The 14,348-nt window shown below is 41.0% G+C and overlaps 1 protein-coding gene across 2 annotated transcripts in view; it reads right to left on the bottom strand.

Moving 5' to 3' along the window:
* Positions 1–14,348, bottom strand: part of RRAS2 (RAS related 2) — a 79,753-nt gene that overhangs the window by 21,945 nt on the left and 43,460 nt on the right. The window contains exon 1 of one of the 2 annotated variants that reach the window (XM_017948589.3): positions 13,230–13,252. The exons of the other annotated variant lie outside the window; for it this stretch is intronic. The gene's annotated coding sequence lies outside the window, so the exon portion shown is untranslated. Of the gene's footprint in view, positions 1–13,229; positions 13,253–14,348 lie in introns of those variants that run through there. 2 annotated transcript variants of the gene reach the window in all.

Below are 14,348 nucleotides of genomic sequence, written 5' to 3' on the forward strand. Positions count from 1 at the left end.
TGAGGTAGGAGGACTGCTTGCGCCCAGAAAGATGAGGCTGCAGTGAGCCATGACGGCACCACTGCACTCCAGCCTGAGCAACGAAGCAAGACCCTGTTTCAACGCCACCCCCTCCAAAAAAAATTATCTGGGTAAGTTTGTCAGAAGCCCCTAATAATGCCAAAGTATAATATTACGCTGGGATAAGCAGGATAATCCTGCTTACATGCCACTAGATTACGTAACAGAAGCTTGGGCTGGCCTCCTAAGGAGAACTGCCAACTCAGTATCTCCCCATTCAAAGAAGCTACATTAGGGAGGAAAAGAAGTAAGGAAGGAGAGGAAAGGGGATGAGTTGCCCTTCAGCATTCAGTGGTAAGGAGTGACAACTCACTTTCTCCTGACACCAAGCTATTGGTGAAAGTGTAGTTCCCAAACACTGCCACATAGTGGTGCCTGGTCTACACACTGGGACTGGTAATTTACTGGAAATTCTAGGAAACTCAGTGAATCCAGCACACTGGTTAAGTCTACCACCCTTGCATAGAAAAAGGATAGGCTAGATCTAAGGTACCACTGGGGAGCTGTAAACAAATGCAGGGCAGTTCTGAGCACAGCATCATTCTCAGGAAAGTCGTAGGAGTTCTCTAAAACCATAGGGTACAGAAAGGGGGAGGGAAAAGGAGAGGAGAGGACAGAAACAGACAAAACAAGTGTAGGAAAACCCTGAAAAATACTGAATCTGGGCACTGTGTATATGGTTGTAGGTTCTCTGAACTTTTGTATGTATTTGATAATTTTCATATTAAAATTAATTTTTTCTAATTCTGGTGGTAGCACATAAGGAAAGAGACAGTGATCTTTTTTTAACCCTGAGCTTTCACCTCACTCAAGACTACATCGTGTAGAAGGCTGACAGCTTTTCTTGCTCAGAATATATTCCAGGTTTTTTTTTCTCTTTTCCCCATCCCTCTTTTCTCCCTCCCTCCTTTTCTCTCAACACCACATATATCTTATCTACTTTATCTTTTATTTTTTACTTTTATTGTCCATTTCTTCCCCCACCCAACTAGAAACTCCATGAGGGCAGGGACTTTGTCAGAGAAGTAAAGTGACCTGCTTAGTGCTTAAACATCAAATCACGTTGCTAATCTGCCTCTCTGAAAGTAAAACACAATCACACTCATTTTCCATTCCTGCTTCCACTGATCCCATTGAAAGTGACATATCCATAGGCCAGGCACCGTGGCTCATGCCTATAATCCCAGTATTTTGGGAGGCCAAGGAGAGTGGATCACCTGAGATCAGGAGTTCGGGACCAGCCTGGCCAACATGGTGAAACCCCATCTCTACTAAAAATAAAAAAATTAGCAGGGCATGGTGGCAGGCACCCGTAGTCCCAGCTATTCGGGAGGCTGAGGCAGAAGAATCGCTTGAACCTGGGTGGCAGAGGTTGCAGTAAGCCAAGATCTCGCCACTGCACTCCACTCCAGAGCGAGACTCTGTTTCAAAAATAAAAATAAATAAATAAATAAAATGCATAAAATTTCAAATTTCTCATTCCCTTATTGGCCTATAAAGGAGTAACTGTACCCTCCCACCCACCTCCCAAAAAAAAAAAGACGAACAAATTTACTTTCTTTTCTTCTCCTTCTTGGGCTCCTGCTCAGCTCACCCCTTACCCCCATACTACACACAGATATCAGGTCATGAAACATTCTAGAGGCAAAATTCTGTGATTCTCTGCTCCCCTCCAGTTTAAGACAGCATTTCCCTATTATTACATCTATCCATAAAACACGTACTATGTTTTTTAAATTATGATAAACTAAAACACAAGATTTCATTAACTTGCTTCCTATTAATAGGTGCATTTATATCTTTATTGGTGACAACATGATAAAGAAGAAAACACAAGGGCTCTGGAGTCAGACAGCCTGAAATCCAAATCCAGAAGCCATCCCTACTTGCTAGTTGTTTGAGTCCTTGGGTAAACTGACTAACACATCTCTAACTCCATTTCCTCAACAGAAAAGGGCAAGAACGGCTAGTTTAGGGAAGGTATATTCCAATGCCCACTTCAGATGTGGCACTGAAGAAATTATAAGGGAAAAGGAAAAACTTCCCAGGGAGCTGCTCCCACTCCCAGTGGGCAAGGGGAAGCTCACAAAGTTGCCCCTCAGGATCTAAGGGCCACAGGTCCCCAGTGACTGCTATGTAGCCTCCATTCTCCTCTTCCAGGACAGAAGCGCTGGCTAAGTTATCCTATCCCTAGTTCCACCACTGTATCTCTGGTGTGTGGGGCTGCCTAGGGAGGCAGCAGAATTGAGGGAGTCTGAGGTGTAAGTTAAACAGACCCGGACACAGTTCTATCAGTTTGCCAGCTGTGAGAAACTAGAGCAGCTCACTTAACCTGTTTGAACCTGTTTCCTTGTCTATGAAATGAAAATCACACCAACTTTGCAGGATTGTTGTGAAAAGTTAAAAAATACTCTATGTCTATGTGGAGTACAAAGCACAACAGATGCCCTTAATAAATTATAGCTAATAAAGCCCAAATCACATCTTGCTTTCTATACAATGCCTTCAACACTCCAACCAGAAAATAATCTCAATATTCTCTTACCCTTAAAGTGACAACAGTTTGGATTTTTCTCAACTTCTGTCTTATTAGTAATAAGTTGTGATTTAGAAAATACATGTACCAAGCTCAATGTATACTATATAATTGATACTTACAATTTCCTTTTACAATTGCTTATCTTTTCATGTATGTGTGTAAGTGAATGTATGAATAACTGATACACTGAGTTAAATTCAAAGGGTATAAGCATAAGACTTTCCCTCCAAGCCCTTCCTTGGGAAAGTTTTTCCTTATTCCTGAGTGAAATCTAAGGCAAGTCTCATCATTTTTTAAAATCATTCTTTGACTATAAATATATTTAGGCCAAACGCAATGGTTCATGCCTGTAATCCCAGCACTTTGGGAGGCAGAGGCAGGAAGATTGCTTGAGCCCAGGAGTTTGAGACCAGCCTCAGTGACATAGAGAGACCCCATCTCCACAAAAAGGAAAAAAAAAAAAGTTTAAATATCCTTCAGCCTCAAGAATACCACAGTTTCAACAACTGTCTTAATTGCAGTAATCAATACTCATCTAAATTAAAGCTTCTCCCCTTCCTTGATGGAGCTGAGAAGTCTAGTTGGGCTGGGGGATGTGGGGGATCCTGTCATCGTCTCTCTCTCACTGCTCTCTGCATCTCTTCTACCCACAACAAGGCCGTCTCTGGCTCCTTCAGGGTGGGAACTGAAGGAGTGGGAAAAACTATGGGGGTGTCAAAAGGCCACACCAATTAAGTGTGACGTTCATATCAACTTTTTCATGAGGGCCCTCCATACTCAATTCCCAGAACTTAAGTGAGACCTGGCCATTTACAACCCCAACCCTCGATCTCTGGGGTTTCCATGGGTACACCTCCCTTCTGGTTCACGTCACCTTCTAGGTGGCCAAGCACAGTGTCACTTTCTAGATGGCTTTAAGCTGGTTTCAACCAGCAGCTAAAGGAAACACTAATGTCTTTCCAAGTACAGAGAGCTAACATACAGTCTTCTCTGTGCTCTGCTGCCTCAGGGCTACTGATCCATAGATTTGCATACTAAACCTTTCATTCCCCAAACTCCAGGGGATACATGTCAAATTCTCATAATGACTCCATTAGAGCCTCCCTCATCATTTGGCTTAAATCAAAGGGGCTTAAGGAGAAGCATCTTTCTCCTCTCCTCCACTATGTGTGGAAGCAGGAAGGGACACCGAACACAAGATATTAATAGCTCTTTCCAAAAACATTGTCTTAGAACCCTTAATAATCTCAACGCTTTTATTCCCTAGAGGTAGGTATGGGCTACATGTGCAAAACCAGCTTAAGGCTACCCACTATGCAAGTTCTTGGAATATGAGGATAACTTGGCACCTACTGTTTTATTCTGTCTTTTGGGTTTCAACAGAAGCTAAAATGAATTAGAGTTCCAGCTAAAATTGTGTTCTATGTCCCAGGACATATAAAACTAGATTTACATGCTCAAGGTTTTTAAAACTTTCCTGAAGCTAAGTAATATACTTGCACATAGATCTCAAAGTATCAGCTATTGGAAAACACAGTAATTGTGAGGACTGCAGTAGGGAGAGAATTAATTTCCCCAAGCACAATAAGTACCTAGTTAGCCATTGGTAGCCTCCATTTTCTAAAACAAGAGCAGAGCAAATTCCTCTGGTAACACTAGAGAAGACTGCAGCAACTTCAGGCAGCTGTAAGCCAGAGCTGGGCTCCTCCTTGTGTCACTTTTTAGCAGCAGCTGTCATGTCACAGAGAACCTTTGTTCCCTGCAACATCCTCCCTTAATTTTTTGTCAAATGTTTCCAATATGCTTGATATTCCTTCACTGAAGTACAGGTTTTTTTTGACTGAAATTAGTATTTCATTTAATCTAACATGTACAATTATATGTGTCTATAATTTAAACCCCAGAACTCTAATGCGGAATAACAAAAGCTACACTAAATCCAGTAATCCTTTTAGTTTCTTTTTAACAAAATTTAGTGAGGTCTTCAGTGTTGCCAATTGTCTCAGACTGCCTAAAGCAACCATGTGCCTTCTATTTGCCTTCCATACATTTTCAGCTAATATATGTGTATCACCTCACACATAGTATTTAGTTGCAAATGAATGGGCCTGGTATGTGCCAGCAGAAAGTACAGTACAAAATCAGCTTACAAACTGGTTCTATCACAAAAGTCTGTTTGTAAGTTATTTGGTGTTTCTTCCTAAATTGCAGGTATATTCACAGGCCAAACCACAAAAGCTACTACTGGATGTGGCCCTGCCAGTATCAGCCCCAAGTTCTAACCTCTGAAGCAGGGTAATTTTTTCTAAGAATAAATGGGAAGAGAATTTCTTTTCCTTTTCCAGAGGGCACAGTCAGGCCTAAACAAAACTTAATATAGAGGGAAAGCTTGTCTTTGGGGTACCACTTGTATACCCCAGCCTTCTCAGCCTGCCCTAACTCCCCACTCGAATAGCCTTCCTTGGGTTTAGCCTTCTTCTGAAAACATTCTAAGTACAAAAACACTGTATGTCTCTTCCCACTGTCCCAAAATTAAAACCCTCAGGAGATATTCCCTGAATTCCCAAACTAAAACCCGCAGGCAAATTCCCACTAGCAGTGTTTGGGGGTTCCAATTTTTCAATATCCTCATCTAGACCTGTTATTAAACATCAGTCTTGACCATGCGTCGTGGCTCACACCTGTAATCCTAACACTTTGGAAGGCTAAGCTGAGAGGATCACTGGAGCCCAGGAGTTCGAGACCAGCTGGGCAACACAGTGAGACCCTCATCTCTACGAAATATTTAAAAATTAGTCAGATGTGGTAGTGCGTAACTGTAGTCCCAGCTATGTGAGAATCTGAGGTAGGAGGATCACTTGAGCCCAGATGTTAGAGGCTGCAGTGAGCAGTAACCGCACCACTGCATTCCAACCTGGGCTACAGAGTGAGCTCCTATCCCCAACCCCCACCCCACCCAAAAAAAAGGAATAATTTTTTTTACAACAGACACCCTATGGGTGTAAAACAGTCTCTCACTGCAGTTTTAATGTGCATTTCCCTAGCGGGATGTTGAGTACTTTTTTGTGTGCTTATTGGCCATTTGTATATCTTCTTTGCAGAAATGGCTACTCAAATCGTTGCCCCTTACTAAATTTTATCTTATCACTGAATGTAAGAGTAGTTTATATATTCTGGATATAAAGCCCTTATCAGAAATACGATTTACAAATATTTTTAAATGGTTTTCATTCATTCCTTCATTTATAGAAATGGGATCCCACTATGTTGTCCAGGCTGGTGTCAAACTCCTAGGCTTAAGGGATTCTGCCACCTCAGTCTCCTGAGTAGCTGGGACTACAGGCATGCATCACTGTGCCCAGATGATCTGCAAATATTTTCTCTCATAGCCCCCTTCTTATAAAGCCTTCCTGCCATAAATGAGTACATAGTTCCTAAATCTCAACTGTGGGGCTAAGTCTTATTACTCACCAACAACTCTCCACAATTCCAATTCCACATACCCAAGATTTTGGGTAATACCTGCTCCTGCGCCATCAATGGGTTATACTAGCCTCCCACTAGGTGGCTGTTCTACTGGGCTAACTGCTGATCTAGAACGAAACTTCCCTCACTATAACTATCCCTCTAATACCCCATTCACCCCACTCCCTACCCTGAGCTTTTCCTACCACACTGAACTTCAGCCTATACCATGCGCTAGTATAGTTCATTTGTCCCAGAATGTGAATTTACCCTTTTTCATCAAATCTAAGATGCCACTGATTATAAGACCATCATTATTTTATGTGCCAAGATAAAAAAAAAAAAAAAAAGGCTGGGCGCAGTGGTTCACACCTATAATCCTAGTACTTTAGAAGGCCAAGGTGGGTGGATCACTTGAGGTCAGGAGTTCAAGACCAGCCTGGGAAACATGGTGAAACTCAGTCTCCACCAAAAATACAAAAATTAGCTGGGCATGATGGCACATGCCTGTGGTTCTAGCCATGTGGGAAGTTGAACTGGGAGGATCACAGGAGCTCGGGAAGTCAAGGCTGCAGTGAGCCGTGATTGTGCCACCACACTCCAGCCTGGGTGACAGAGGAGACCCTGCCCCTACCCCCAACCAAAAAAAAAGAGAAAGAAAAAGAGAAAAAAAATGCTACCAATACACTCATGACATGCCTTTGATTATAAGGCATCTCAATTTCAGATATACTAAAATGTATGGGGGGAGAATGTGATGAAATACAATAGTTCTAGACAACCGTACTGGTAAAGCTAGTTTTTGAGACGGAATATCTTACTTTGTCGCCCAGGCTGGAGAGCAGTGCTGCAATCTCGGCTCACTGCAACCTCCGTCTCCCTGGTTCAAGTGATTCTCCTACCTCAGCCTCCCGAGTAGCTGGAATTACAGGCACCCACCATTTTACAGATGAGACCATTGAGGCTCAGCAGTTAAATAACCTGCCAAAGGTCACAAAGTGGAACTGGGATTCAAATCAGGTCTAACTCCAATGCAATACTCCTTCCATTACACTTTCTTTAACCTGCCATACTAACACAGCACATAGCCTGCGACATTTTAAAAGAAAACATCCTGGTACCCCTTAAAATAAGTGATTTGTTATTTTTTTAAATTATAAACTGCTACTGCCAGATAGAAAAGTAAAGTCGTTTCATTAAAAATGGAAACACCCCATTTGTAAGTTATGAGTAAATGTATAAGTAGGTCATTTTTAAAAATACACAAAGATACTCTTTGATCCAGCAATTTCAATTCCAGAAACTTATCCTGCTGATAGGTCTGCACATATAAGAAATGACATGTGCAAGGTTGTTCATAGTGAAATGTCTTTAAAAGACTGGAAACACAATATGCTTCAGCAAGGACAATATCATTCAGCAAATGGCTGGTTAAATTATAAAAGGTTCATTCAATATAAATATAACCATTAAGAAAAGGACTTCATCCATTAATATACAGAAATCTGCAAGATACGTTGTTAAATACCCACAGTTTATGTATTTGCTTTATGTGCACAAAATATCTCTGGAAAGATACACAAGAAACTAACTTTATCTTCGGGTTTAACGGGGCTGCTGGGAGATATGGATGGAAGGAAAAACAATTCTTGTAGCTTTCAAATCTGAAATATGTGAATGAAAGAAGGAACACAAGAGTTTTGAAAGACCTAGACGGATTAAACATAAACTCTTTAGTAATAAAAGCTAGATTCTAGTCCCAGCTATACAAACAACTAGCTGAGTGCTCCTACATGAGTAAACCTCTTTCCTGGCTCTCAGCTATAAATGAGGAGTTTGCTCTTCATGACCTCTTTAAGACTATTTCCAGGTATATAATTTTATTGTGACATGTTTAGCTCCTACAATATGCCAAATACAATTTATAGGTGCTATCCGGGACTTCCTTGTTTTAAATTTGTGGAATACAGAAAAATATCAGATTTTAAATGAGGAAGATTTGCTTGAAGACCTACCTCTGCTACTTTATAGCTGTAGGATTTGCAGCAAGTCACTTCTCACTGACACCAAATTTAATTACTTGCAAAGCTGAGAGCTACTTTCAAAAGTTTGTTATAAGGAGTGAAAAATTTTCTGTACTTTTCAGCTCCACATGAAATGTGAACTACTGCACACAGACTCCCCCTTCAGGTGCTATGAAGTAAAGAGCATGTATTTTGGAGGCAGTCAGACCCACATGCCCCGCTTAATTGCTGTATCATCTTGGGAAGGTTATTTAATCTCTTAAGTCTCAATTTCCTCAGCTAAAAGATGAACATAATTATTCTGACTTGAAAGGGCTATTGTGAAGATTAAATGATATTGTTAAGTACTCAGTACCACTGCTTAACTAAAAACGGCATTCAAAAATTGGCTCTTTTCCTTTCCCAACTTAGAAATGGAAGGCTGCCCCATAAACAGGTAGGTAACCAACTTTTGCTTCCCAGAGTCTGGACTGTTACTTCCATTTTTACTTCCTCTCCCTTCTAGCCCTTGTTACCTACCAATATCCTAAACCCCAATTTCATTTCTCACCTCTTCTAGAGCAGAGAATGGTCTGTAGAAGCAAAACTAGAATTCAAGGGAGTGATTTCCACAGCCCATGTTCTATTACTAAGCTGCTAAAACTGCCACAAGAATCTTCCCTAGGTTCACTCACCAGACCACTTAATCTACAAATACTAACTGAGCACCTACAATGTGCCAAGCATTGTGTCAGGAGCTGAGAATCTAATCCCAGGCTCTCAGAGGGCTGGCAATTTCTTGAAGTATTGACCATCAACAAATAAGCAAACATAATACATCAGAGGTGATACGAACTCTGAAGGAAAATGAAGGGGGCTGGCAACAGCAGGAGTTGGAGGGGAGGATATGATACTATATAAGACAGTCAGCGAAGGCTCCATGCACAATGTGACACTGGAAAAGGGAATCCTGGATGAACTGAGGGAGTGAGTCATGCTGTCATCTAGAAGCTCATTCCAGGCAGACGGAACATTAAATTAAAGGCAGTGCGGTGAGAGTACTGTAACGTATCTGAGAAACAGCAAGACAGCCAGTGTAGCTACAACAACAAACAAGAGAGAGTGGGTTAGAGTTCAGAAAATTAACAGGGAGGCAGGCGGAGCCTTGCAGGCCACAGTGAGGACTTTGGATTTTATTCAAAGTGAAATGAAAACCACTAGAGGGTTTGAGGCAGGTAAGTAAAATGTTCTGACTTTCATATGAAAAGTAATACTGGCTGCAGTCGGAAGACTGGATTACAGGCCAAGGGTGAAATCAGAGAGACTACTTAAGAAGCTATTACAATAAATCATGAAAAGAAAATGGCAGCTTGAAGGGGGGTGACTGGAGTGGAACTGTAAAGTGGCCAGATCCATGTTTACTTCCAAAGGAGGGCCAATAGGATTTGCAGATAAACTGGATGTAGATATAGAGTCTGTCAGAACGGACTCAAAGATGATGCCCAGTTTTTCTGCCTAATTAACTGTAAGAATGGTGGTACCATTTATTGGGCTGCAACAGGCTGGTGGGGTAGAGAATGGGCGCAAGAACACAGAGTGGTTTTGTACATGTTCTGTTAAGACACGTATTAGACACCTACTACAGAAATGAGTCTGGGATTCACTGAAAGGTGGGGCTGAAGACAAATTTGGGAGTCAGGAGATAGATGGTATTGTCACAAGATGAATCAGACAGAGAAAACAAAAGGGACTGGGACCTGGGGTACTCCACTGTTGGGAGGTTACGAAAATGAGAAAGATCTAGGCAAGGAAACTGAGAAGGAGCAGCTAAAAGTAGGGAGAGAACAAAGAATATGGTAGCCAAGAGGACAAGAGAAGAAAATAATTTAAGAAGTGAAAGATAAGGGTTGCTGATAGATAAAGTAACCATAATAACAACAGTGACAGCAAACACTTATGTGGCATTTACTATACACCAGACACTGCTCTCTACAGACAAGGAAAAAAAAGAACTGAAAGATTAAGTAGGGTGACCATATAAGTTATTGATAAACTAGGACTCAAAGAGGATGCTAATAATAATTACATCAGGACAACGGGCATAAACCAGGACTTTCCTAGGCAAATAGACATGGTCACCCTAAGGTTGTGCATCTCTCTCAGGCACGGAAGGAATTCTTCCTTGTTTCTTATTCGGCGTTCTAATCATAACCTATCGTGTGGCTACTGCTTTCCTTCCCAGCCTTGCATGCAATGGACAGACAGGTTCTGATACCTCCTTTCAAAGGGATTAGCCAAGAACCATCCCACAGAGGAAATCAAAACAGTGTGTGCATACACATTGCTTCCGATACTTTTTTCAAAAACTCTGTGGCAAAGGATTTTCACTGATTCAAGAAGAAACAAATTTAAAAGTATTTTAGGCCAGAAGCAGTGGCTCATGCCTGTAATCCCAACACTTTGGGAGGTCAAGGTGAGAGGATCGTTTGAAGCTCGGAGTTTGAGACCAGCCTGGGAAACATAGCAAGACCCATAAAAAATAACTTAAAAATTAACCCGGTGTGGTAGGGTACACCTATAGTCCCAGCTACTCTGGAGGCTGAGGTGGGAGGACTGCTTGAGCCCAGGAGTTTCAGGTTACAGTGAGCTAGCATCAGACCACTGCATTCCAGCTTGGGCAACACAGCGAGAATCTATCTCTAAAAAATAAAAATAAAATAAAAAATAAAAGTACTTTATTTTATTTTGAGACAGAGTCTCACTCTGTTGCCCAGGCTGGAGTGCAATGGCGCAATCTTGGCTCACTGCAACCTCTGCCTCCCGGGTTCAAGCAATTTTCCTGCCTCAGCCTCCCGAGTAGCTGCGATTAAAGGCACATGCCAACACGCCAAGCTAATTTTTATATTTTCATTAGAGACAGGGTTTCACCATGTTGGCCAGGCTAATCTTGAACTCCTGACCTCGGGTGATCCACCCACCTCGGCCTCCCAGTGTTGGGATAACAGGCACGAGCCACTGTGCCTGGCAACATAAAAGTACTTTAAATGTATTTAGGAAAACATAGGTCAGTTATACCAGAAAATTATTTCAATAGTATATTTTTCAATGTACTTGTTTCACAAGAACATAGCCATTAATGAAGGAAATTAACACTGCAAACTAACAAAGTTACATAAACATGCACACACAAACAAGATACGTCATGATAGCTTTGTTACTAGGAAACACTTTTTTTTTTTTCTTGAGATAGTGTCTCGCTCTGTTGCCCAGGCTAGAGTGCAGTGGCTCAGTCCCGGCTCACTGCAACCTCTGCCTCCCAGGTTCAAGCAATTCTCCTGCCTCAGCCTGCCGAGTAGCTGGGATTACAGGCACCCGCCACCACACGTGGCTAATTTTTGTATTTTTAGTAGAGACAGGGTTTCACCATGTTGGCCAGGCTGGTCTCAAACTCCTGACCTCAAGTGATTCGCCCACCTCGGCCTCCCAAAGTGCTGGGATTATAGGTGTGAGCCACTGTGCCCAGCCTGAAAAACTCTTAATAGCCTAAATATCCCTAATGGGAGAACACAGGACTAGTTAAATGAATTATGGCATATCTATCACAGAATAGCAATCAGCCATTGAAAAGAATAGACATATCTTGAAATGCTACACAGATTTCAAGAGCATCTATGATATACTATTCATTTGACAAATACTTGTTGTGTACGTACTACCTACAAGCTAGGATATGGTTCTGAATAAGAATAAAACAAGCATAGTTCAGGTACTTGATTTTGTTTGTTTGTTGTTATTTTTAGAGACAGAATCTTGCTCTATTGCCCAGGGTGGAGTGCAGTGGCCCGATCATGGCTTACTGCTGGCTCGAACTCCTGGGCTCAAGTGCTCCTCCCACCTCAGCCTCCAGAGTACCTGGGACTACAGGTGCATGCCACCACGCCTGGCTAATTTTTTCATTTTTTTGTAGAGATGAGGTCTCGCTATGTTCCCCAGGCTGGTCACCAACTCCTGGCCTCAAGCGATCCTACCACCCAGGACTCCCAAAGTGTTGGGATTACAGGCGTGAGCCACTGCACAAGTGTCAGTCAGTTCTGACACTTGTGGAGCTATGCTTTAGTGAAGATATATAGGTCTATGGCACAGTAAAATTAAAAAAAAAAAAATCTTACACCTGTATCACTGTAGTTTTACTTTCCTAATAACATGAAGAACTAAATTCCTCATCAAGTTCATCTCAAAATGGGAAAGAAGTAGCAGCAAATGCTCTCAACCAGAGTTTCCCTCCAAACCACATGCCTGGAGGCTGGGCCAACACTTCTCTGCAGGTGGCTGTCTATACATACCAAGGATGACCCATCTTATTTTTGATTACTTAACCTCATTCTACCAGCAATTCTCAGTTTTTATAAAATCTCTTCTTATGGCACACAAATTTAAATCAGACTAGATCGCTAGGGATAATTTTAAACTTTTATGTGGAGACAAACATGATTCATATCAAAAGGAACCATATATATACTCATAAAAATACCCAAGTATGAAGGTTAAAAAAGTTAAGAGCCAAACAGCACATGTTTACAGAATTTAAGACCCTGTTCACACCATTTAGAGACACAAATTATAGCTTGTCTATATGTGCTCAGCCTAATTTCATAGTAAAAAAAAATGCCACATCAATTGTAAACCACATGAAAAGAAAGTAAACATGTAACTAAACTGTGAATCATATTTATATGCATATAATATAGGTCAGATTCTATAGCTATTATTCCATTTAGCAAAAGCACTTTCATAGTGCTTATCTGCAAATGCAGGAAGAGGCTTGCTCACTGTAGCAGCTTGAATGGTGGCATCCGAAAAAGATATATCCAACTCCTAATACCTGGTACCTATGAATATTACCTTCTCTGGAAATAGGGTCTTTACAGTTATAATTAAGGTGAGATGGCCCTGGACCTAAATCCAACCACTGTTGTCCTTATAAGATAAAGGAGGGTGAGATGCAAAACACAGAAAATAACCCAGAAAAGAAGGACACATGAAGGCAGAAGCAGAGACTGGAGGGATGCATCCACAGGGATGCATCCACAAGCAAGCCAAGGAGCACAAAGGGCTGCCGATAAGCACCAGAAGCCAGGACAGAGGCATGAAAATGACTCTACCTCAGACTCCAGAATCAACCAGCACGACAACAACTTGATTTTGGAGTTCTGACCTATGAAAAAATAAATTTCCTTTGTTTACACCACTAAGTTTGAGGTGGTTTGTTACAGCAGACCTAGGAAATTAATATACACATCTAAAATAATCATTTGTTTATAATGTAGTAAGTCTCAAGAGTAACCAGTAAAGAAAAAAGAACTTAACAAGTATTTTTAATTCATTATGTTATAAAACATCTTCATTGCAGAAAATCTGGAAAATCATTAGAAAAAATAATAAAATTCACCTTTAGAATCAAAGCCCATCTTCACAATCTCTCAACTTAAAATGTGAAACTAGACACGTATTTTCTAGCATTCCGTGAGCTAAATAACCTGATCTTAAATTGTTCAAATAATGCCCATCATTAAATGCCTTTGTTTACAAGTAGGTTTATATGGCACTTACACAACTATGAAATTGAGAGTCTATGATGGAAATTCTGATCTAATTTTAACATAAGCCTTATAATTGAAACGTACAAATGGGAACTACAAGGAGAGTTTTATTGTCATGGGGGTTTCCAGCAAGGTGCTTTCCCTTGATCATTTTGGGTCCTAAACTGTTCTGGTCTCTAATCATAATTTACATATCAACCAAATCCTCAATTTTAGAAATAATATATGCAGAAATAAGAAGTGCAGAAAAGCAATAGATGCAGAACAAAATATTAACAAATTTTATTCAAGAGCTCTTGACTAATGGTCTTCCACATTTCCATCACATTTTTTTCAAAAAATGATTATCAATTAGATGCCATAAAATAAAGAGGAACATCTAACAGCTGCCATGTAATAGCAAATGTTGAAATACTGAGAATGAAAAATAGCTTGAAAATTATTGCCAAACCAAATCTTTGAATGCAGGCACATGGTTTTTTGGTAGTTTTTGTTTTTTTGAGATGGAGTCTCACTCTGTCGCCCACGCTGGAGTGCAGTGGTGCGATCTCGGCTCACTGCAACCTCCGCCTCCAGGTTCAAGTGATTCTCCTGCCTCAGCCTCCTGAGTAGCTGGGACTAAAGGCATGCGCCACTATGCCTGGCTAATTTTTGTGTTTTTAGTAGACCAGGTTTCACCAT

This window comes from Papio anubis, chromosome 12 (assembly GCF_008728515.1).
Source record: "Papio anubis isolate 15944 chromosome 12, Panubis1.0, whole genome shotgun sequence".
NCBI classification, from domain to species: domain Eukaryota; kingdom Metazoa; phylum Chordata; class Mammalia; order Primates; family Cercopithecidae; genus Papio; species Papio anubis.